Here is a 21,999-nt window from a genome sequence, read left to right as displayed (position 1 = left end):
TCGCCCGTAAGGGTCTGCTTCCGCAAAATATCAAGCCGGATTTTGACTCGTGAGAGATCGCGCCACGGTTGAATGGAAGACCAGCGATTTGAAGACCCTAGGCTAGATCGCTGGAAGCGTGAGTATCACGTACCAAGTCTACATCCGTTCGGCGCTTAAGGCGGCCGAGGCGTGAACTTTGCTTGAGGAGCACTTCAATATGATAACACTGAAGAACTGGTTCCTCGTTACAAAGAAGCTGCACAGATTTAAGATAGTCCTCTGTTTTGGGACGAGCTTACAACGAATAAAGCGGTCATCTCACCGCGACGCCAGCGCTACGAGAGATCGTTTAACGACGGCATGTCATTTAAAAACACCTCTAAAGAAATTCAGGAGCGGCTTGTTCGCTATAGCGAGATCGTTGGTTGCGTCGCGAATCGATGGGCTCAGTGTGAGCAGCCACTATTCACGTTAGGTTTTACGCTTCATTCACAATATGCTGAAAGAGGAATGCCTGATACATGGACGAGATGTCAGTGGGGGAGCTTTGCGAAGACAGGCAAGTTAGCCGAGATTGTAACGAGGTAAGGGTTACCGTCACTAGCTTACACTATAGTGTGGAGGAAGCTCGCAATAATAAAACCAAGTCTTAGGTTTGTGTCAAACCCAACTCTGTTTTATTTAGGACCAGGGCGGCTACCCCTGGACAAGTCTAAGTTTTGTGTCAAACTCAACTCTGTTTTAGTTAGAACCACGGCGGCATTTCTACATCTGATTCGTCAATAAGTGAGTCTGGCTCCTCATTATTAACCAATCAGATGATGACACCGTGGCATACGTTACCCGTGTGCCACTTGACCTACTTGTGTAGCAACTAAATAAATATTAACCTACTTATGTAATTGGAGTTGGGCCCATTACATCACCCTCCCCTATAAGTTGCGATTACGCAATATAAGCGCACGGAACACATTTGAAGAAAACTCGAAAACCGACGAGGCGGAGACATCGGAGACAGCGTGAAGGGCGGCGGCGCCAGCACGACGCTGGCAACAAGTCAAGCCCAGGGTCGACAGGTGCGCCACGAGCTCTGGATGTACTGCAAGGACCGGTACTGCGCTGCTCGGCTCCCAAGACACCTATCGACGAAGCGCCCAGCGCACATGCGACTTAGAAGATTCCAAGCTAGATGCACTTGCATCACGGACACGAGGGACCTCACGAATCCGACTTCGTCGCGCAGTGGCCAATGCATGGGGCTTCCAGTCAGGACGCCAGGGCTCGATTCCCATCAGGCGGATCCACTCACGTACACGCGAGTGTTATTTTTGCTGCCAGTGCGGAACGGCTTTAAACATCTCGAAGACATTAGACTTGTCGACGGAAGTCTACCACTTGATCAACCCAAGTGAGCATCACGTTGTCACCACTGGTGTCACCAAAACAGGTACTTGTTGACCTCGTGTCCCCGCTGGTTATCGACGTCATTTTGGCGCAGTCGTAGCGTGTCGTGTTGACAACCCACTGGTCACAAGTTCGTTGTCGCCGGATGTATCGTGTTCCATTCTTGCACCGACAAGTTGTGTCAGTGTTCGCCGCGGCTCGCGCCGACGTTGCACACTTCGGAGCACGGCGTCGTTGTCGCATCCTCGTACGGGTCGTTCGACTGAGCGTTCTCGATCTCGCTCACGGTCTCCTCGGGTTGACCCGCGAAATTCTTCCTCTCAAGCAGCATGGTCTCACACTCTTGGACCACGTCCGGAACGTCGCGGAGAAGGTTGGCGCGGGGTTCCCACGTATCATGCTCTAGGGGATAACCGATCCAACGTACGCGATAGCGGCGCGCGGTCGGGGCCGCGCGAGGGGCACGACTACGGACATTACGCTGAGCGTCCAACCTGTGGGGATCTTCGTGGTCAACGATACGCTCCATAATCCAGCGCACATCACCCGCCGAGTCAATTGTCGGTGGGGGGCCTTCACGGTGATACGAGGTACGCCCTGCACGTCCAGGGCGAGCTGGAAACAGCTTCGAACCGTGTGCTGGCCGCTCAGATTGGGGCTGAGCCGGCGGAAGATTGTGCCTGAACAGATCGCGTCGGAGCTTCGGCAGTCGAATCCGGAACTCTTTTCTAGCCTACGGGGGATTGGAGACGCGTCTGCTCGGCTCTGCCCAGCAGGGTGATCGTCCTCGAAAACGAGCGCCTGGGGTTGACGGGTCTCTGGCGCGTCAGGCCCGTTGGGCAGGCCGCCCGACGCATGCTCCGTCTGCTGGCTCGGGTCAGGAATCGTCGCAGGGAAGTACCGCTTGAGGCCCACGACGTAAAACGTCGGGTGGAGACTAAGTGACGACGGGATGTCCAGGGTGTAGGCGTCGTCTACAGCCTTGGTAACTTGAAAAGGACCGATGAAGCGTGGAGCAAGTTTGTTGTCGCCGAGCTTGGTGACAGTAGAAGCCCGTATTCCCTCGGTCGATAGGAGAACGCAATCCCCTATCTTGAATAGATTCACGTTCTTCCGACCGTGCTTGTTTCATTTGCTTGTCCACTGCGTTCTGCGGTGCATTGCGGACAAACCTTGAGATGGATTGCCTCTGCATGACGAATTCCGCAACTGCCGAGCGATCGGCTGAGGGTTTCGGAGTATAATTGGCCGTGGTAACTTCCGGCTCGCGAATCTTGCTGCCTGGATCGATCAAGTTCTGCGTTGTCCATCTCGTTATCGGAGATGCAGTACGCCGAGGAGTCTCGCTTGTCGGCTTGGACGGAGAGCGAGACAAGGCGTTCACACTGGCTACACCCGAAAATATCCCTGAAGCCGAGTGCCACGGCCAGCTTGTTGGCACCGGTGAGGTTACTGGTGCGCGCCGAGGCACGGAATTCACGTACCGGTGATGACCACGACACGGACCCGTTGTCGGCAGGCCTGACCGCAGCGTCAGCATCCAGGTCGACCGAAGGAGATTCTCCCCCACCACGGTGAAGCCACCAGCATCCGTGGAGTGGCTCACGGCGAGAAATGCCGGAACACGTGGGTGTCGAGTGTTGTTCACAAAGAACATGCCCGTCGAGGAGTGCTCGGCTTCGTTGAGTGCGAATTCGGCTAGCGGCAGGAACGAGCTGCAGCTCGTGTACGAAGTCACATAGCTGCGGAGAACGTCTTCAAAGGCTTGGTTGACGCGCTCTGTTTGTCCATCCGTCTTCGGAAGCACCTCGGTCGACATCAGCAGTTTAGTTCCCAAGAGCTCGAAGAGGCGTGACCAGAACGCGGCTGTAAACCGCGGGTCGCGGACGGACACTATAGACCCCGGCAGGCCGTGGTGACGAAAAATCACGTCGGCGAAGGGGGCCACGGACTCTTCCGCGGTGATTGAGGCTGCCAAAGGAACGAGATGGACCATCTTGCTGAAACGGTCGACGAACACAAGTACACCCGTGCGCCCGGCTGTATCGGGCGGAAGGCCGAAGATGAAGTCCATCAAAATGGAGCGCCAGACCTCAGTGGCGACCGGAAGTGGGCACTATTGGGCCTGATACGTCGAAGACGGTTTGACTCGCTGTCAAGTTTCACATGTGCGGACCCACTTGCGTACCCACTTGAAATGTGCGGCCTATACAAGCCTCTCGACAGAGCTGCGTACGTCTTCTCGCGACCGAGATGTCCTCCAGTCGGGGCGTCATGGAACTCGTGGATTATGCGCGCACGTAGATCAGCGTCGTTTGGTACGACAACTCGAGGTCCATCGAATCTTTCTTCATTAGATTGCCGTCTAGTCTATATCGATCGATCTGATTTCGCGTGGTCCTTGCCAGGGCACTTAAACGTGTCACTACTAGGAGCGCTCAGGCGCTTCATGATGGCATCGAATATAGGATCATCATCGTACGCTGTAGCAATCTCGTCGCCCAGCAGGAGCGTGGTCGTGGTCAGCGTCAAGTTGATGGGTGACCCCACGCAGACCGCGCATTCGACGTCGTCCTCATTAGCCGCCTGATGTCCTAGCGCTTTACGGGGATCGTGGTCCGGCCGCCGAGACAGCACGTCGGCGAGAATGATATTCCTGCCCGGCTTGTAGTGAACAACGAAGTTGTACTCGGAGAAGAAGATCAGCCAACGTGCCATCCGTTGCGACAAGTGAAGGCTCTTCATCGCTGTCCGCAGCGATGCGTGATCAGTGTAAGCCGCAAACGACGCTTCACCGATCAAGTACATTCTGAATTTGATCAGAGCGTACCGCATTGCCAGGAGCTCCTTGTCGTGAACTGGGTTCTTCTCGGCTGGCTTTAGTGTACCGACTGATAGCTGATAACGCGTTCATGCTCGTCATTATCGAACTGCATCAGCGCACAGCCAATGTCAAAACCTCTTGCGTCGCAGGCGACGTGAAATGGCTTCGAGGCATCAGCAGGCTTCAGGATCGGCGCAGACGCCAATCCCTTTTTCACCGAGTCGAATGCAGTTTGAAGGTTCGATATCCACCTCCCAGATCACGTCCTTCTTCAGCAGCTATGACAGCGGCTGGATCAACCCAGAGTAATTCTACGTATACTTGGGCAAGTAATTGACAATGCCAAGCCACTGATGCAACTCATTGAAGCTTGTAGGCGATGGTCAATCACAGATAGACGAGACCATCTCGGAATCTGTGCGCACACTGCTCTTGCTCACGTAGCATTCCAACACCGGAATCGCCGGTGCACATAAGACACATTTCTTCAGGTTTGCGTAGAGCTTGTTCTCTCGCATTACCTGGAACACTTGCCTCAGGTGTTTCAAATGTACTTCCACGGCACTGAGGTTGCCCTCAGCGCGGCTGTGCACGAATATGTCGTCGAAGTAACGCGGCGGGAAGTCTCGGAGCGGCCGAAGCACATGGGAGACCAAGCGATTGAAGGTGGCACACGCGTTTTTCAGACCCTGTGGCATCACGAGCCACTCCCAGAGCATCCCCTCGGTGTGCTTACGGCGGTGAGAGGCACATCACATGCTCTCATAAGGATCTGATAGAATCCGTCGGTCAGGTCGATGGCGCTGTAGATAACGCTGCTAGCCATGGAGTCCAGTACCGTGTCCTTCCGAGGGATCGGAGTCTGCGCGGGGGTGGTGGCATCATACAATTTGTTGAATGCGTGAACGATGCGCCATCCCCCTGTAGCTTTCTTTACAGAGAACATTGGACTTGAATGGGGCGAGGTACTCTCGCGCACGTGACCCGCCTTTCGATGGCCCTCGAAGAAGTCATCGTTCGCTTTCACTTGATCACGGGGAAGTGGCCATTCTCTGTTGACGCATTACTTCGTACCTAGTGCGAGGCTGATCTCGTGCTGAACCCCACGATCCGCCGGTAGCGCGGCGGGGATCGCGACCGAGAAGACGTCGGCGTACTCGCAGGCGGTATCGTATACGGGATTCACGGACTCCCGCAAGGCCTCCCAAAACTGCGTTTGGAGTCGTTCCTCACTGGTCAGACTTATCTTCAGCACCTAGCGGACGTAAGCTTCCACTATCGATTGCGACTGCATGTGCTGATGCATCCATCGAGCCTGCCTCGTTGACCAAGCATACTTGATCGACGTCTCCAGCTTTGAGGTCTCGAAGTTCTTCCAGGACAAGCCTCGAAGGCGTGTGATCGCCGCCCTCCACGCGTCGGACTTGCGACTGCGATAGTGCGCGACCGACTCGGGCCTCCTTCCACGTACTCGTGCGTGCTGACCGATTCCATCGGCGGGCTATTGCTGGACGTGGAGTGTCGTGGAGTCTCGACGAGGCTTCAGGCGTCGTCTCTTCGATTTATTCTTCGGCTTCCTCGAGCTCACGCTCGAGTCTGACTCACTGCTACTCGACGATGCATCACCCTCCTCTAGGCGCGGAAGACCGTACTCGACCGGGATGGGGACACGCAGGAAGCTCTGATCAATTGTAGTATCGTTTGGCGGGAGCCGAATCTGCTCGACCACCGAATCGTTCGGCGGGAACCTCTGCTCTACCGCCGTCTCGCTGTGTGGGAGCCGCTGCTCGACTACTTCATCATCTACCTCGCGATACCGCGAGGGCTCTTTGTCGAACAACGTAGCACAATCCATGCAGAGAGGGCCATCGCTCGCTCTGTGCACTGCTCTGAGCACTGCTATCTTGTCCACGACTGTGATGTGGGACCTGTCTCCTGGCGCCACCAAGAAGTGTGTGAAGTCCTCGATCACGTCAATTCCACGTCAACGCTTGACCGATTGAGCCACACAGTCAATCTCTGGCTGATATCACGCAAGCCAAGGAATGCCCAGGATGCAGTCAAACACATAATTCATCTTGATCACCAAGAAGTCGGCCTTGCTACGGGAGCCGTCGAACGTGTACGACAAGAACACGTCACGCCGCGCAACGCGGCGAGCCTTACCATCTGCGAGTTTGACTTGAATCCCGCCCGGACCATTCCGGACGCGGACGCGCTTGCGTAGTACCGACAAACACGACTCGTGAAAGAAATTGTTGGTCGCTTCTGAGTCAAGGGGCGCGCGCAGTGGTCGCCGGGCACCGGTGACATGGAGGCTGACGATGATCAGTCTCGAGTCGCCCGGCGTAGTGGTGGCATTGGTGTGTGCTTGGAGCACGGGAGGGCTCGAAGGTTGGGCGTCCACCGGAGGGCCCGGTCCTTCGTTAAAACCAGTAGATCGCCCCACACCTACTTGTCCTGGTCGTTTTTTGAATAAGCGACCGAGGAATGTTCCGCCTCGGCATGCGCGACGACGGGAGATGGCACGCGGCACTCCGCCGCGCGGTGACTTTTTTCCCTTACAGCAAAAGCAAGTGCGGATATGATTGCTTCGTACGCTGCTACCGCGGTAGGACCCGCGACGTCGATCGCTCGACGCGTTGATGGCGTGGATCCCCATGGGCCCGGGAATAGACTCTCGGACTTCCGCATGTATGGCTGGGGTGTATGATGCAGCGAACATGTAATCTTCGCGAATCGCGAGTGCAAATGGCTCCTCAATAAGGAGGGTTCAGCTCTAGTAAGGCAGTAGCGGGTCATACCATCGCGCATGCCGAACACGAATACGTGAAGTTGCGAGGCCATGTCGTTTGACTTAGTCACGATGCATGATGCCAGATGACGCATCTTCTGGACGTAATCACGCATGGACATCTTCCCTTGCCGAATAGCGAAGAACTCTGCACGAATGCGAGACACATCTTGCGGGGGCTCGAGCGCGAGGCGCAAGTCGCTCTGGAAAGTTTACAGAGTTAGTAAAGCCTCGGGGTCAACAACCAGCTTGACAAGGGTCCATTCGTTGGCCTTACCGGCTAACCGGGAGAGGAGGAAGTTCACCTTAGCGAGGTGATAGAGATGTCGATCTCGCGGAACCACCGGATTAGCGGCAGCCGGTTTCGGGTTATGCGAATACGGTGACATCTCCAACTTGACGACATCATTCTGGGATGGACGCGAGAGAGTTGACACCTGCCGATTCGCATCGGCGTGCTCGCGTTCCATAAACGCTTGTGCTGCAAGCCGTTGCTGGTCGGTCGTCGCTGAGCTCAGCAGCGATGCGACAACGGCATCTCCGGACACCTCCATGAGACGGTGAAGCGCTTCCCAGTCCACGCGAGTGAGATGGAGGAATGCAGCATGCTCCAGGGGCGTCCTGGAGATCTGGACTTGGCTCATCGTAGCCTTGGTCGCTTGAAAGACTGCGAAGTGGTACCAGGTGTAACGGGGCAAGAGTTACCGTCACTAGCTTACAATATAGTGTGGAGGAAGCTGGCAATAATAGAACTAAGGCTTAGGTTTGTGTCAAACCCAACTCTGTTTTATTTAGGACCAGGGCGGCTATCCCTGGCCTCGTGTGAGCCACTCAAACACATGTCTACACCTCATTGGTCAATAAGTAAGTCTGACTTCTCACTTTTAGCCAATCCGATGATGTCACCTTGGTACACGCTACCCATGTGCCACTTAACTTACTTGTGTGACAACTAAAGAAATATCTACCTACTTATGTAATTGTAGTTAGGCCCATAACAGAGATGGTTCTGCTGAGACCTGAGGAATGATTTAGCTCCTCGTCCGTCGTGGAAGACGCGGACCTAGAAGGCATCAAGAAGGCGCTGAGCGCAAGAAGAGGATCGGCGATCCTAAAAGATCCTTCGGATTCCTTCTTCCCTGTGGTGAAGGACTCTAAAAACGTGGTCTCGAATGGCCCACCGACAGGCCTACCTCCGGATCGAGGCGCGTGTGATGAGCAAATACTGCGCAATAACCTTTTACTCAGATAGCCGTGTGACGTCATAGACGCAATATTTCGTACGAATCACGATGTAGGGCTGGTACACTAGCGCAAGTCTCCGCACTCGGCACTCACAATCTGTGTCAGAAAGCCGAACGGCAGGCGCATTGTCCATGCTTTCAATAACCCGAGTGTACAACCAGGCTGGTGCAGGCGCCGATTCCGCTCAAAGATGTTCTGCAGAACCGCATAGTAGGCGGTACGTTGTTCAGCGCACTCAACTTCGTCGATGGTTATTACCAATTGCTCATCAGGGTGAGCGTCGATGGTTATTACCTATTGCTCATCCGGGTGAGCGAGGTTCCGCTGACAGCGATGTGTACTCCGAGTGGTATGGTTGGTCATGCCCCAGGTGATGGCGAGCGCCCGAGCAACGTTCAATCGTCTCTTGACGTAGTTTCTTTGGCCCTCTTGGGCGTACTCGCAGACGTACGTAGACGATAGATTTATCCATAGTCGTCCTGAGCACGGGTGGAGAACCACATTGACCATTTGCGAGCGCCTATTTAGTGCTTGCGCACTAATAAGTTGCGTGCCTACTTGGACACGATGTTGCAATGGGTTGTGCTTTGCAGACGCTGAAGGGCGTAAGCGTGCGCGTTTGAGTATGCCAGTTCAAATCTGTAGAGAAGAACTATCCAGCTCATAACCAAGAGCGTCTTGCTCTGACGTTTGCTCTAAACGAATTCAGGTTACACCTGCTAGGCTCTAAGTCTTTTGTTCGCTCCGCACGGCAACTCTGTCACCTCATCTACTTCACTCAATGGCCAGATAGCTTTCCGCTTTGCCGATTACAGATTTGAGGTGAAGTAAAGCCGGGGTGGCTTATCTTAGTAGTCGATGCGATTTCGCGCAGGCCCGACTATGAATTAACCCATGTCACAACGGTGGCGTCGTCAGTGCCTGACTTGATACGCATCTGATGCACAAGGCGGCATGTGTGTAGCGCTGCTACGAGCATTTGAAAGCGAAAAGGTTTAAAGACTCAGACAAGGAATTGTGGGCGCTTACACGCGAGTCTGCGCCGATGCTCTCTCGTTGGTGGTTAGTTCAAAGATCCTGACAAAGAATTGTATTGGCACTTACGCGCGAGGCTGTATCGATTCGCGCTCGATGGCGGCCTGCTGTACTACAGCACCGACTCAGAGGATAACCTTCGTGTAGCCATACCTCAGCGGATCTGAAGAATTGAATTCTAAATCAGGTTCCTGATACGCCCGTGGTCGGACTCTAATGTCGCGAAAAGACTAATGGCTCGGTGAGCTCGATGTACTTGTGACCCAAGATGTACCTGTAAGTTGGCACCTATCTACGTACGGATGAGACAGCGGTAGAAGTCCACGCCGAACACGGTAGCGCCGTTAGTGAGTTTGCCTGTCCCCAAGGGATGCTGGTAGTACATGAGCATGTACGTTGGGGTTGGCCTTCCTACAGATAAGACGGGAACGCGGGTATTGTGGTCTTCGTATATCGATTGAGATGGCTCATTTAGCGGCGGTACCGGACACCATTGATTGTGAGGGTACCGCTTTGATGTTGTTTGACCAAGGGGTTCGCCAACATGGCTTGTCTGAGGCAATTGTCTCGAAACGAGACCCCCGCTTCACCGCGAAGTTCTAGACGTCGCTCTTCAAAGGGCTCGGCACTCGTTTCGACACGCTCGCAGCAGACCTTCCGCAGACGGATTGTCGACCCAAACGCGCGAATCATGTTGGGGAGGATATCCCCCAAAGCGTATGCGCTGAGGTGCCGTAGCGCAGGATCCAGATGGTCCCACCAGTTAAGTTCGCAATAAAAAATGCAGCGCATGCCGCGACAAGCTTCACTCGGTTCTATGTGAACGGCTTGGTAAACCCTCGCGTGCCCCCAGACGCCGCCACGCAGAGGCTCATGCCTTGATGGGGGAGCGATACCCGAGCGTCCGGCTGATGTCAGCCTTGTTGGGGTTTGCAAGCAAGTCGACGGCTTTGTCGCTTTGAGACTGAGCATAATGTGCCAGGTGGGACCCGCTATAGCTGAAAGACAGGACACTCAGAAGTGACATGCAGGGGCCAATGACAGAGGCAATGGGAAAAGCTTTGGGGTCGGGGACCAAGGTTTATCCAACGCGAAACCCTACCGCATCATGCAGTCTGTAGTATTCAAGACGAAATTGGGAGCTCGGTTTATAGGACCGTTGAAGGTCGTGGTCAGAATGGGCCTAGCGTATACGCTCAAACTTCGGTGAATACCCGCACGCACATAGTATTCTATGATGGTTTGCTTACGCCATACCAAGATCCTGCTCCGGTGAGCGCGGAGGGGTTGGCGGCAACGATAGCTGAGCTGCGGACAGCAGCAGGGCCACAGGTGGTAGACTGACGGGACACTGGACGACAGCAAATGGTGGATCCACAGCAAGCTGATTAACAGCAAACGGAAGAGCCACAGGTCGCGGAGCGATGTGCTCGAGACGCAGGAATAAGTCAAGCTGAACGTTCCGCCGAGCGACTGGATGCGCAAGGTCCTAGACCATGTTGTCTTTCAACGGTGGTGACTGCAACCTATTCACAAGGTGGATCATCCCTATGAAATCGACCGATGGCGGTGAACGTGGACACTCGCGTCGTGTGGACCCATACGCCATTCCAATAAGAGCTGGCACTCTCTCGGCGAGAGCTCATCCTTTAAGCAAGGCTTTCTACCGCTCTACTCTCATGTGGAACGCCTTGTGAATCAGTGTAGACGCCAGGATTGAATTCAGTAACTGGTGGAGCGGAGAGGATACCCTCTCTCATAGAACACATGAAAATTTGAGGTTATCTTCCGGCAGAAGTGCCCTGACGTCGTGGACGTTTACGTCCGGTCACATTCTGTGCCGAAGTGCCACCGTGGTGTGCGACAGCGTCACCAGGCGCTGGGTGCCTCCCCCTAGAGTGGGGAGCGAACCGGCCAGTAGTTTAGCTCAGGCTGTGCCCAGGGGCTGCAGCAGCTAGCTCGTACGTATGGGCGAGGCTCGCAGCGAGAACAGATGGGAGAGACCTAGTGATGTTTGGGACGAGTTCTCGAAAGAAGCAGGTGTTTCGTGTTGTGCTGAGCAAGGCTGGGGCTCAAGCGTTCCAATAGACGCATAGTTGTTTTGAAACAACTTTCTGGATGAGCATGATCCAAGTGTGGTTGCGCTGTAACAGTGAAAGTGATGTCCCGGTCGGGGATCGAACTGCTGACTATTAGGTTTCCAACCCGACGGTCTACCATTGAGCTGTAAGGGCGATGTCCGTAAGCTTGTCCGAGTACGGACTACCCATGGTATGAGAGGCCTGCGTCTTAGTGGAATCGAGCCACCGACATGTGGCTTCCAGAGGCAATGCTTGACCATTGAGCTACAAGAGCGTTGTCCTTACGCTTGGTCAGGCTAGAGCTATCGTTCATGAAACGAGGTGGCGGTCCCCTGGTGGGCTTGAGCCACCGTCTTTTGGCTTCAAACCTAACGCTCGAACCATTAAGATAAAAGAGTGTTGCCCTTAAGCTTGCCAAAGCGCAAGCAATCGGTCATGGAACAAGAGTGCTGCGCCCTGGTGGCATCGAGCCACCGACATACAGCTTGGGAAGTGAGTGTTCAACCGCTGAGGTGTTATCGGCGACGCCGACGAGTCAAAAGCCTAGCTTTAAGTGGTTTGCAACTCTTGGAGTAGTCGCGGAGCGCGAGCATTGGTCTGGTACCGCTTTTGAACGACCTGCGCGGTGCGCTTGGAGCATTGCGCCGCCGCCGTGAAGTTGGGCATCAACGCTGCGTAGACGCTTATGAGCTCGTGGAACTGTACAGTGCTGGTTTTAGGCGTAGCAACCTACGCCGGCTTGACAAGCCGCGTCCTTACTAAGAAAATTTCCAGAACATGGAAGGTCTCATCTTAGTGGATGAGTGTGTGACGGTGTAATGGTTTGAATTTGTAACGGGGTACGTAGCCCTAAAAATACCCTGGTTACATGAAGTTCGACACTTCACACTTCAGGAGTATGACACGTCATACATCGGGATATTTGGTACAAAGTACCAAGGTCGTTCAAGGCCAACCATTGGTCAACGACATTGCATTTCTATAGGTGACTTATAGTTTGAATTAAACTGAAACCTGATCTACCTATAAATATACTCAGTTTACAATTTACCTTATTTAGGTCACTTCGCTCTCTTTTGAATAGAGAGGGGACCTGTGAACTGCCGTTCACAGAGAGTTTGTGTACTCTCGGAAGATAACTTCCTCTAGCGCAAGGTGCTGTGTGACCCCGTCACACTCGGTAGCACTAGTAGTCAATCCACTCCGCCGCGGGTAGACTACCTGAACCTCTCCGAAGTTCGTTGCCATGAATAGGAACGACTTATGAACGACTCTGAGTTCGAGTCGGTTCGGAAGATGACAGGCATCTTCGGGATGGACGACCTGCAGAGCCTGGTGGTGTCAACACCGGCCGAGCAGCTCGAGCCCGTCAATGCGTTCGACGCGTACGAGCAGGGTCTCATCGCGCATGTGCGGGAGAACCTGCAGGCTTCGGCGGCGGAACTAAATCCGCCTCACCCGAAGCCAATACGGCTGAAGGCTAAGCCGTATGAAGGGAAGGAAGGCGAGAACCTTCGCTTCTGGGTCCGAGAAGTTGAGCTCGCGATGGACGCGGCTCTGATCTCGGCCGAGCCACTTCGTGTTGCGTTTGCACTCTCCAACCTTAGTGGCCGTGCTGAGCGTTGGGTGCACACACGAAAAAGCAACATCCCCTGGATGTTTCACATCCTGGGCTCCGCTGTGTGAATAGCTCCGAGCCGCGTTCCTTCCGGCGAACTACGAGTACCGCCAGCGTTCGCGCTTCCTCTCGTGTAAACAAGGGAGGCGCGAACTGCACGAGTACGTGCAAGAGATACGGGAGCTCACGGCGTCCCTAGTGGGAAACCCACTCAACGAACACATCAAGATGACTGTTTTCATGGACGGCCTTCGAGTGGGCCCCGCACGCACTCAGCTGTTCCGGATGCAGTCAAGCTCCCTTGAAGAGGCGATTCAAGTGGCTCTTCAAGAAGCGTACAGACATCGCCAGGCGCGTACGCCGGCCTCAGCGTGGTCTGGGAGTTCCTTGTCGGCTCCCGGTCGAACAAGCCTCAACGGACCAGTTCCCATGGAACTCGGTTCCGCCGAACAGCGTGACATCCGCTGCTTCGGCTGTGGGAAGATGGGCCACTTCAAGCGCGACTGTCCCGTGGAAAGACTCCGCAGACGGTCCTTCCCCAAGCCTGTCCTCAAGGGTCGCTGGCAGCAGCCATGATCCCGGGACAGGGGAACGCCGGGAACCAGTAGGGGCGGGGCGCCCTACTGGGGAAGAACTAAGTCTTCGTAATGGGTGCGCGGGTGGCGCGTACCACGGGGACTTAGCCCCTGAGAGTCTTCGCACTCTCGAATCGGCGAAGCGCAGCGGCGGGTTGCTCGTAGTACACGGATGTGTACGGGGATACGATCATCCCTTTAGAATCTCGATCGATTCTGGGGCGTCGAAGAATTTCGCACGCCGCCAGACGGTTGCTCGCAACAGCAACAAGTTGTCCGATGCTTTGCGAGAAAGCAAGGGCAACAGGACGGTGTCAGTGCGACTGGCCGACGGGAAGGTAGTTTCTGTCCCCAACGTCCAAGTGGATCTGGCCGTCAAGTTTGAAGACTTTGACAGCCTCGAAACGTTCACTGTTCTCGATATGGATTCATATGATATGATCCTGGGCATGCCCTGGCTTGAGAAGCACGAGCCCTGGGTCGACTGGCGAGGCAAGGCAATCGGTGCCAGCCGCCCTGCGCAGTCCGACAGAGCATTGGTGAGTCATGTTCTACCTATGTCAGGAATCGGGGCGCCCGCAAGGGCTGCCAGGGTACCGAAGCATCCGGCCGATGCTTGGGAATCGTCGACGTATATGACGACTCCGAGGATGTTTTTATGGTGGCAGCGCCCAGAAGAGGCGCTGGCTAAGTGGGTAACTTAGGTCCACAGGCGGGTAACTTAGTTCCGCAGACAGCTGCAGCTGTCACGAACACTGAGAACAGCGTGTTCAGAGTGGGTAACAGAGTTCCACTCACGGTCGCCCAGACCTTAACTGAAGGGGAAGACGTCGGATACGCTTCCTGTGTGGGTAACACAGTGCCACACGCGGACGCCCAGACCTTAACTGGAGAGGAAGGCGTTGAACACGCTTCCTGTGTGGGTAACACAGTGCCACACGCGGACGCCCAGACCTTAACTGAAGAGGAAGGCGTCAACCACGCTTCCTGTGTGGGTAACACAGTGCCACACGCGGTCGCCCAGACCTTAACTGAGGAGCAAGGCGTCAACCACGCTTCCTGTGTGGGTACCACAGTACCATACGAGGCCACGAGCTCCTCGGATGTCGGAGCGCCGACATCCCTAGACGTGGGCAGCAAAGCTCCACGTCAACGACGCCGCCGCCGCCTCAAGTCGGATCCGAACTTCGTTCCGATCGACGTCGCCTCAAGCGACCCGGAGTCCAGGGCCCGGGCGCCTCCGACAAGGCCGGTGGAAGAGTGTTATCACATCTTCGATGGCGAGACCGGTTTACCCGTCAAGGCATCTGGTGCCCACTTGGAACCGTTGCCAGAGGTTGCAGAGATACTGAATCTCGAGGAAATGACGGCTGAGGCTTTCTGGCCAACCTCAAAGCTGGAGAGATTGCTGATGGTGGAGAGATTGAGATGGTGCTCATGAAACCTGAGATCACTCCAGAGGAGCTGAATTCCTCCTCGGTCTTGGACGAGAACGTCCTGGAAGACCTAAACAAGCCGCGTAGACGCGCTTGGGTTTCTGAGATCCTTAAGAACCCCAAGGATCCGGTGTATCCTTTGGTGACGGAGTATGCGGACGTGGTGAACAAACACCCACCGACCTAACTCCCACCGGATCGAGGCGTACGGCACGAGATTGATCTCGTGCCCGGTACAAAGTATTGTGTCACGAGGCAATGGCCTCTCCCGCGCGAACAGTGTGAGGTCATTGATGCCTTCATCGCCGCGAAAGCGAAGGCAGGCATGGTGCGGGAGTCGAAATCCCCGCACTTGACGCCAACTTTCTGCGTTCGGGTAGCCGAGCCGAAAGTGGCGTCTAGTTCATGTTTATAACAAGCTGAACAACGCGACGGTGCTGGTCCAAACACCAATCCCACGAAAGGATTTGCTGCTAAACAACATGGCCGGAAGCGTACTGTACAGTGCGCTGGATTTGGTAGACGGATACTACCAGATCCTGATGCGAGAGAGCGACATCCCGCTCACCGCGGGAAGCACTCTAAGCGGCATGCTTTGGGAGTGGCTCGGCATGCCGCAGGGATTGTCTAACGCCCGGCGACGTTCAATCGCAATTGTTCCGCCCTTTGCGTACCTTCGTACAGACGTACTTCGACGCCATATTCGTCCGTAGCCGTGCCGAGGGAGGCAAGACGGCCATGGAGGTGCATCTAGGACACCGCCGTCGAGTGTTGGACGTGATGCGGGCGAGCGGATAAGCTCTACGCCAACATCGACAAGTGCGTTTTCGCGTCACCAGAGATTAAAGTTCTCGGCTGCTTCGTAAGCAACGTGGGCGTTCGAGCTGACCCAGACAAGGTCAAGGCCATAGCAGCATGGCCGACGCCCCGATCCCAGAAGAATCTTCAAAAGTGGTTGGGCTTGGCCAACTACCTTCACAAGTACAGCACAGGGTACGCGGGCTTCGCTAAGCCCTTGTCGAGCCTCCTTCAGAAGGACGTCGACTGGTGCTGGGAGCAAGAGCACCATGATGCTTTTGACAGCATCAAGGCCAGTCTCCAAGAGACTCCTGTCCTGGCCCTGCCGGACGAGACGAAGCCGTTTAGCGTCGTCTGCGATGCCTCCGATTACGCCATCGGATGTGCATTGCTGCAGGCCGACACGGCTGGACACGAATAAGTAATCTCGTTCCAGTCCAGGCAGCTCAAATCCGCCGAGCGGAACTACCCTGTCCACGACAAGGAGCTCCTGGCAATGAAATATACCCTTGTGAAGTTTCGTGTTCACCTTCTGGGCTCTAGGCCCTTTGTGATCTACACAGACCACGCGTCCTTGAGGACGGGGACTAACTCGCCTCACCCTACCCAAAGGATGGCGAGGTGGTTGTCCTTCTTCGCCTAATACAACTTCTGCGTCGAATACAAGCCGGGCAAGCTCAACGTGCTTGCGGACGCCCTCTCTCGGCGTCCTGACTATGAGCTGGCCCACATCACGCGGGTGACAACTGATCTATATGATGGGATACGCATGGCGTATCGGGACGATGAGGCTGTCGCGCCTATCGTCAAGTTCCTTATGGCAGGAACGAGCGCGAAGTCCGACTGGCTCTCGTCGCGACAGCGCTCACGGCTCCACCGATATGAGTTGAAGGAGGGCCTCCTCTATTATCGGGTGGAGCCCACTGATCCTCCACGGGTGGTCGTACCCAACGACGAGGATCTGAAGTTCGACATCCTCGCGGAGGCGCATGACGCGCCCTCCAGCGGCCACTTGGGCCGCGAGAAGACCTTTCTGTCGGTCTCTCAGTCCTTCTGGTGGACCCACATGTACAAGTGGGTCGCCCGGTACGTCAAGACATGTGAAACATGTCAGCGGGTTAAACCCGCAGGGCACTCTTCGGCTCCACTACAGAGCCTGCCCGTACCGGCTGATTGTTGGAAGTCGATGAGTCTTGACTTCATCTTTGGGCTTCCCGCCGACGGACACGGCAACACCGAAATTTTGGTGTTCGTGTGTCGGCTGAGCAAGATGGTACATCTTGCTCCAGTTCCCGTCACTGTGACGGGCGAACAAACCGCAAGGTTGTTCGTCGATGGCGTGTTCCGCTATCACGGTCTCCCGAAGACGATTGTCTCGGACCGAGACCCGCGGTTCATGGCTGCGTTTTGGAAAACGCTGTTCCCTTTTTTGGGAACTCGTCTGCAGATGTCCACTGCGGACCATCCGCAGACAGACGGCCAGACAGAGCGCGTCAATCGAGTGCTCGAGGACACTCTGGGCAGTGTGTGCGCGGCAGCACCACGTACGTGGTGGACGCAGCTCCCAGTTGTTGAGTTTGCGCTCAACAACGCGGTGCACGCGTCCACGGGGTCCACGCCGTTCTATTTGAACGGCTTCCGTCACCCCAGAGTGCCTCTCACTCTTCGAGGAGACACTGACTCCTCTATTCTAAGTGGGGGAGAGGCTCGGAAAGCCCTTTCCTCCCAGGTCTCGGTGGTGAGACCAGTTTCGCTGCGGAAACAAGTGGAATCCTTTATGGATACCAAGCTGAGCGTTGTCAGCAGGGTCCGCGATGTCATGGCAGCGGCCCAAGATAAACAAAAGGAGTACTCAGACAAACATGGAAGAGGAAACTTAAGTATATTTAAGGTGGGGGACTTAGTGTTGCTAGACACGAGGAGTCTACCTTTTGACACTGTTAGCTCTGTCGGCAGCAACAAGCTGAAGCACCGCTTCATCGGACCATTTGCAGTCCTGACCAGACATGGTACGTCGTACACCATCGACCTGCCAAAGACAATGACGACGCACCCGACGTTCTACGTTGGACGTCTTAAGCGGTACTTTGACCCGCAGGGGGTTGCTGATTCGCAGCCCCACCTTGACCCAGCTCCTCAAAGCTAGGACCGGTCACAGACGTCGACGAGGGCGTCGGAGCAGCCACCCAGGCCTCGGTCGAAACGGCAGTGCTGCGGTCAAGACCGTACGCCGGAGGGGCTCCGTACGAATGGGCCCCGGCGCCATACGCCGAGTACGCTGAGTACGCCGGGTACGCACCATACGCGTACGTCTGGGAGTGTGCCACAGGCGGCTCCGGACGTGACAGTAGAGCCTCGATCCGTCGGATCATGCGAAAGGCCTCGTCTAGATCGGACGAAGAGGCCCGGCGATCCACCCGCAGGTTCAGGCTCGCGACCTCTCGCTCCAACAGGTCCAGGCGGCCCGCAAGACGAGCGAGCTCGCCCTGATTTCCGGCCTGGGCGGCAGCATCATCGTCAGTCCCAAGGCCAAGTGCAATCTCAAGTACGAGGACACGTTGACGGAGGCGGTCAACCTCAGGACCCTGTGTCGGATCCGCATTCGGAGCACTCGGACGAGAGTGGCTTTCGGGAGGCGCCGAGTACTCGTACTCGTACGAGGGCACCTCCGCCCCTGCTTGACCGGAATGGAGAAGTCCACTTTCACGTGGAGCGGATCCTCCAGGAGCAACGGCGTCGCGGTAAGCGACAGCTCCTCGTAAAGTGGAGGGGTTATGCCCACTCCGAGAACTCGTGGGAGCCGATTGAACGGCTCCTGATTGACTGCCCGAAGGCTGTCGCAATCTGGGAACAGAAGCGGCGGCAGCTTTATAAGTAGTCCGGGCCTTCTTGCCCGAACGGGGTACGGACGAGGAATACATTCCGTACCCGCGCTCATCGTGAGCGCTAGAAGCCGCGCGCGTCAGGATGTCCCTTGGCAGCATGCGCTTGCTGATCAAGTGGGCAAACCTCACACGAAGATCACGCTGGTCCAGGATGCGGGACAGCAGCTGACCTTCATGGGGTTCCCGTAACTCCGTGGGTGAGTACTTAAGAGACTCCACCCATGCCCAGATCATGTCCTTACAAGAGCTCCAAGTGGGACAGTTCTCGAGCATAACCCAGGGGTATCCCCAAAGAGGATAGAGACCATCCCCGGTCTCGGGCTTCTTACGACAAGTCGTGAAGTCCTTATAAGGGGTTGCGGTGGGGCGCGAGAAGCACACACCGAGCAGCCTCCAGGTTGTCAGCGAACAACTATTCTTTCTGAACAAGGGCACGTTCGTAGATGGCCCTAGACGTGTGACCGCCCACAAGGCCACGAGGAGCGACGAGAAGCTCGAAGAAGAGGTCAGCCCCAGAGCTCTCCTCGGGAGGCCAATACCCTCTTGAGTTGATGGCAGCTCCCTGGCTGACAGGTGCCACCACCGAACCCCCACGCACATGCTGGGCCGCTTGGCATTCCTCCTGCTGCTGGTCGAGGTCATTCGAGACCTCCCGGGGCTCAGCGATAGCACCCTCCTCCTCTTCTTCCTCTTTCTCCTCCTCTTCATCCGAGGACTCGAAGATACTCTGATAGGAGTGTTGTCCTTCTCCTCGCGGAGTGGAGACTTAGAGGCTGTACGCTTCTTTGAGGGCTTGGCGCCTTCGGCTTTAGAGGCCTTAGCACGCGCAAGACCCTCGGCAAGCGAGAGACGTTTGTGAGGATTCTCTTCCTCATCGCCACCGGCTTTGGGAGTGCCCTTAGCCTTGACGGCCGGACTCTCAGAGCGCACAGACGTTCTGGGACTGTGATCACCTTGATCACTAGCGAGCGACTGCACGCTGTCATCCTTGTGCTCACTGGTCACTGGGCTGTCCCCTCCCACAGAGCCCGCAGGAGCATCGTGCGTGCTGTCGGACTCGGCTTCGTCCTCACTGCCAGAGTTGAACTTACGTTCCACGAACCGAGGGTTCGAACGATTGTCTGAGGCCGAGGGCAACGGACTGCGGCGCTTGCTTGCTCGCTTGCCCACAGCCGCGTCGCCCGAGAAACCGATCGCATCGGAGGTCACCTGAGTAGCCTCCTTGAGTGCCGAGCCTTTGTCGTGAGGCTTAGTGCTCTTGGGTTGCGCCTTACCGGCCGCAGCCTTGGAGCGTGTCTTAGCTCCGCTCTTTGCTGTGCCACGAGGCATGGTAACGGTCGAATTGGAGACCTAGACGAAGAGCGCACAGGTTGCTGCTCGAGGCTCTAACTGTGAAGTGAGCCGCCGCCGCGCTGGAGCAGCCAAGTCGATGGTTTTCGACTTTGAGAATGAGAGTTTGTGACGAACACCTCTTCATTCGGATTGGTCGGTAAACCGAACCTAGCTGGGGGGATGTAACGGGGTACGTATCCCTAAGTGTACCCTGGTTACATGAAGTGTGACACTTCACACTTCAGGAGTATGACACGTCATACTTCGGGATATTTGGTATAAAGTACCAAGGTCGTTCAAGGCCAACCGTTGGTCAACGACATTGCATTTCTATAGGTGACTTATAGTTTGTATTAAACTGAAACCTGATCTACCTATATATATATTCAGTTTACAATCTACCTTATTTAGGTCACTTCGCTCTCTTTTGAATAAAGAGGGGACCTGTGAGCTGCCGTTCACTGAGAGTTTGTTTACTCTCGGAAGATAACTTCCTCTAGCGCAAGGTGCTGTGTGACTCCGTCACAGAAACACACAGGGGACAAAGTACCCGGAGAGCTAACAAACACTTAGTACATGAGTTGGAGAGTAAACAAGGCCTCTCAGTACGGTGGCGGAAGCTATACGTCATGCATTTGATTAGGTCTAACAATGCTAACAGATACATTTCCCCGAGCCGGATTGGTTGCAATAATAGTAATTCGTTTAGACCCGAGTAAGGCTCCCAATTATTAGATCACTGCGAATCATGTTCGCCGGCGTGTGCTAAAAGAGGCGGCTTGTGATCATAGGAAAAAAAACTTATTATATCTCCAAATGTAGGTCAAATGAAAAATAGCGCTCTGAAATATCCATCCCATCTCCACAGGGTATAGATGTAGATGAAGATCAAGGCAGAAATGATGATGACCCAGATGACAACGCTAAAGGTGACCCCACCGTATCGATGTGGAGTGAATATCTACACGATGTATATGACAATGATGAAGCCGATATGGTCTACACAGCAACTGAAACCAGTACAACGATTACCGCTGTGGGCACGACAAGGGATTCCAGCGGCGGTTTTTTTTTTCCATCGAGAATGGCAATCAAGTTGAAACAACACCAATGCACTTATGTAGGTAATTCCTGACCAAAATAAATGGAACGTTGTTGTTGTTGCTAACGGTAAATGCCAAAGTGAGTAGATTAAAGTCAATTAAATCTGTCCTCTAAACTTCTACTCTAGCGTTGTCCTCCTTGTTGTCCTCTTGTCAAGCGCTCCTGGCCATCCACCAGTTTAACCGGTTCGGAATGGTCCATCCTGGAACGTTCAGTCGGTTAACTGAACCGTGCAGAGTCGGCGTGAATAAACACTCCCACTCACCGCTACTGCACGGCGTTCGGCTTCGTTAAGGATCGCTACCCAGCGGCGTTCCTCTTCTTGATCCCGCTTGCCTCGCGAAGGAACGCTAGCGACTTCGTTCCAAGCGCCTTCGCGGCCGGCTAGTCAAAGGTCCCTAGTAGAGTGTGGTGTCTGTCTGTCAATCCGTCCACGGCTATGGTTAATAATCCTCACGCTAATTCGTGCGTTCTACTGGCTGCCGAGCGCAGCGAAGGCGGCGTCGATTTGCTATAAATGCTTTATGTGGTGTACGCATTATATGTGGTTTACACATCGTACAAAAATGCACTTTTTTAATTTCATTTTGCCCCCACTTCCACTTGCGGAGCACCACGATACGCGAAGGGCGCCCCCTGTGTGCACGTTAGTTAGCATTTGTAGGAGGCGCCGATGTGCATACATATATTCTTATGAGCTGATAGTAAAATTTGTAGGACCTGGTGACGCTCATTTCGTTTTAAATAGTCATTTTAGTACTTAATTTCTAACAAATTTAATGTTTCAAGCTTCGTAAGAAGCTTATAATAATTTTGCGTACAAGGTTAATTTGCTTAATAAGTTATTATATTTGAGTGGATTTCTATGAGTATTACTAAATCGTAC

General features: G+C 54.8%; 1 pseudogene across 1 annotated transcript; it reads right to left on the bottom strand.

Annotated features, from left to right (window-relative positions):
* Positions 1-11,567: 11,567 nt before the first annotated feature.
* Positions 11,568-11,639, bottom strand: PITG_27223 (annotated as a pseudogene). The gene has a single exon. The product of its transcript is annotated as a tRNA-OTHER (tRNA).
* Positions 11,640-21,999: the final 10,360 nt, after the last annotated feature.

The sequence above is a fragment of the Phytophthora infestans genome, genomic scaffold, assembly GCF_000142945.1.
Source record: "Phytophthora infestans T30-4 supercont1.15 genomic scaffold, whole genome shotgun sequence".
In the NCBI taxonomy this organism is placed as follows: Eukaryota; Oomycota; class Peronosporomycetes; order Peronosporales; family Peronosporaceae; genus Phytophthora; species Phytophthora infestans.
Note: the sequence above shows the minus strand (reverse complement) of the source record. Positions and strands in the feature narration are given on the sequence as shown.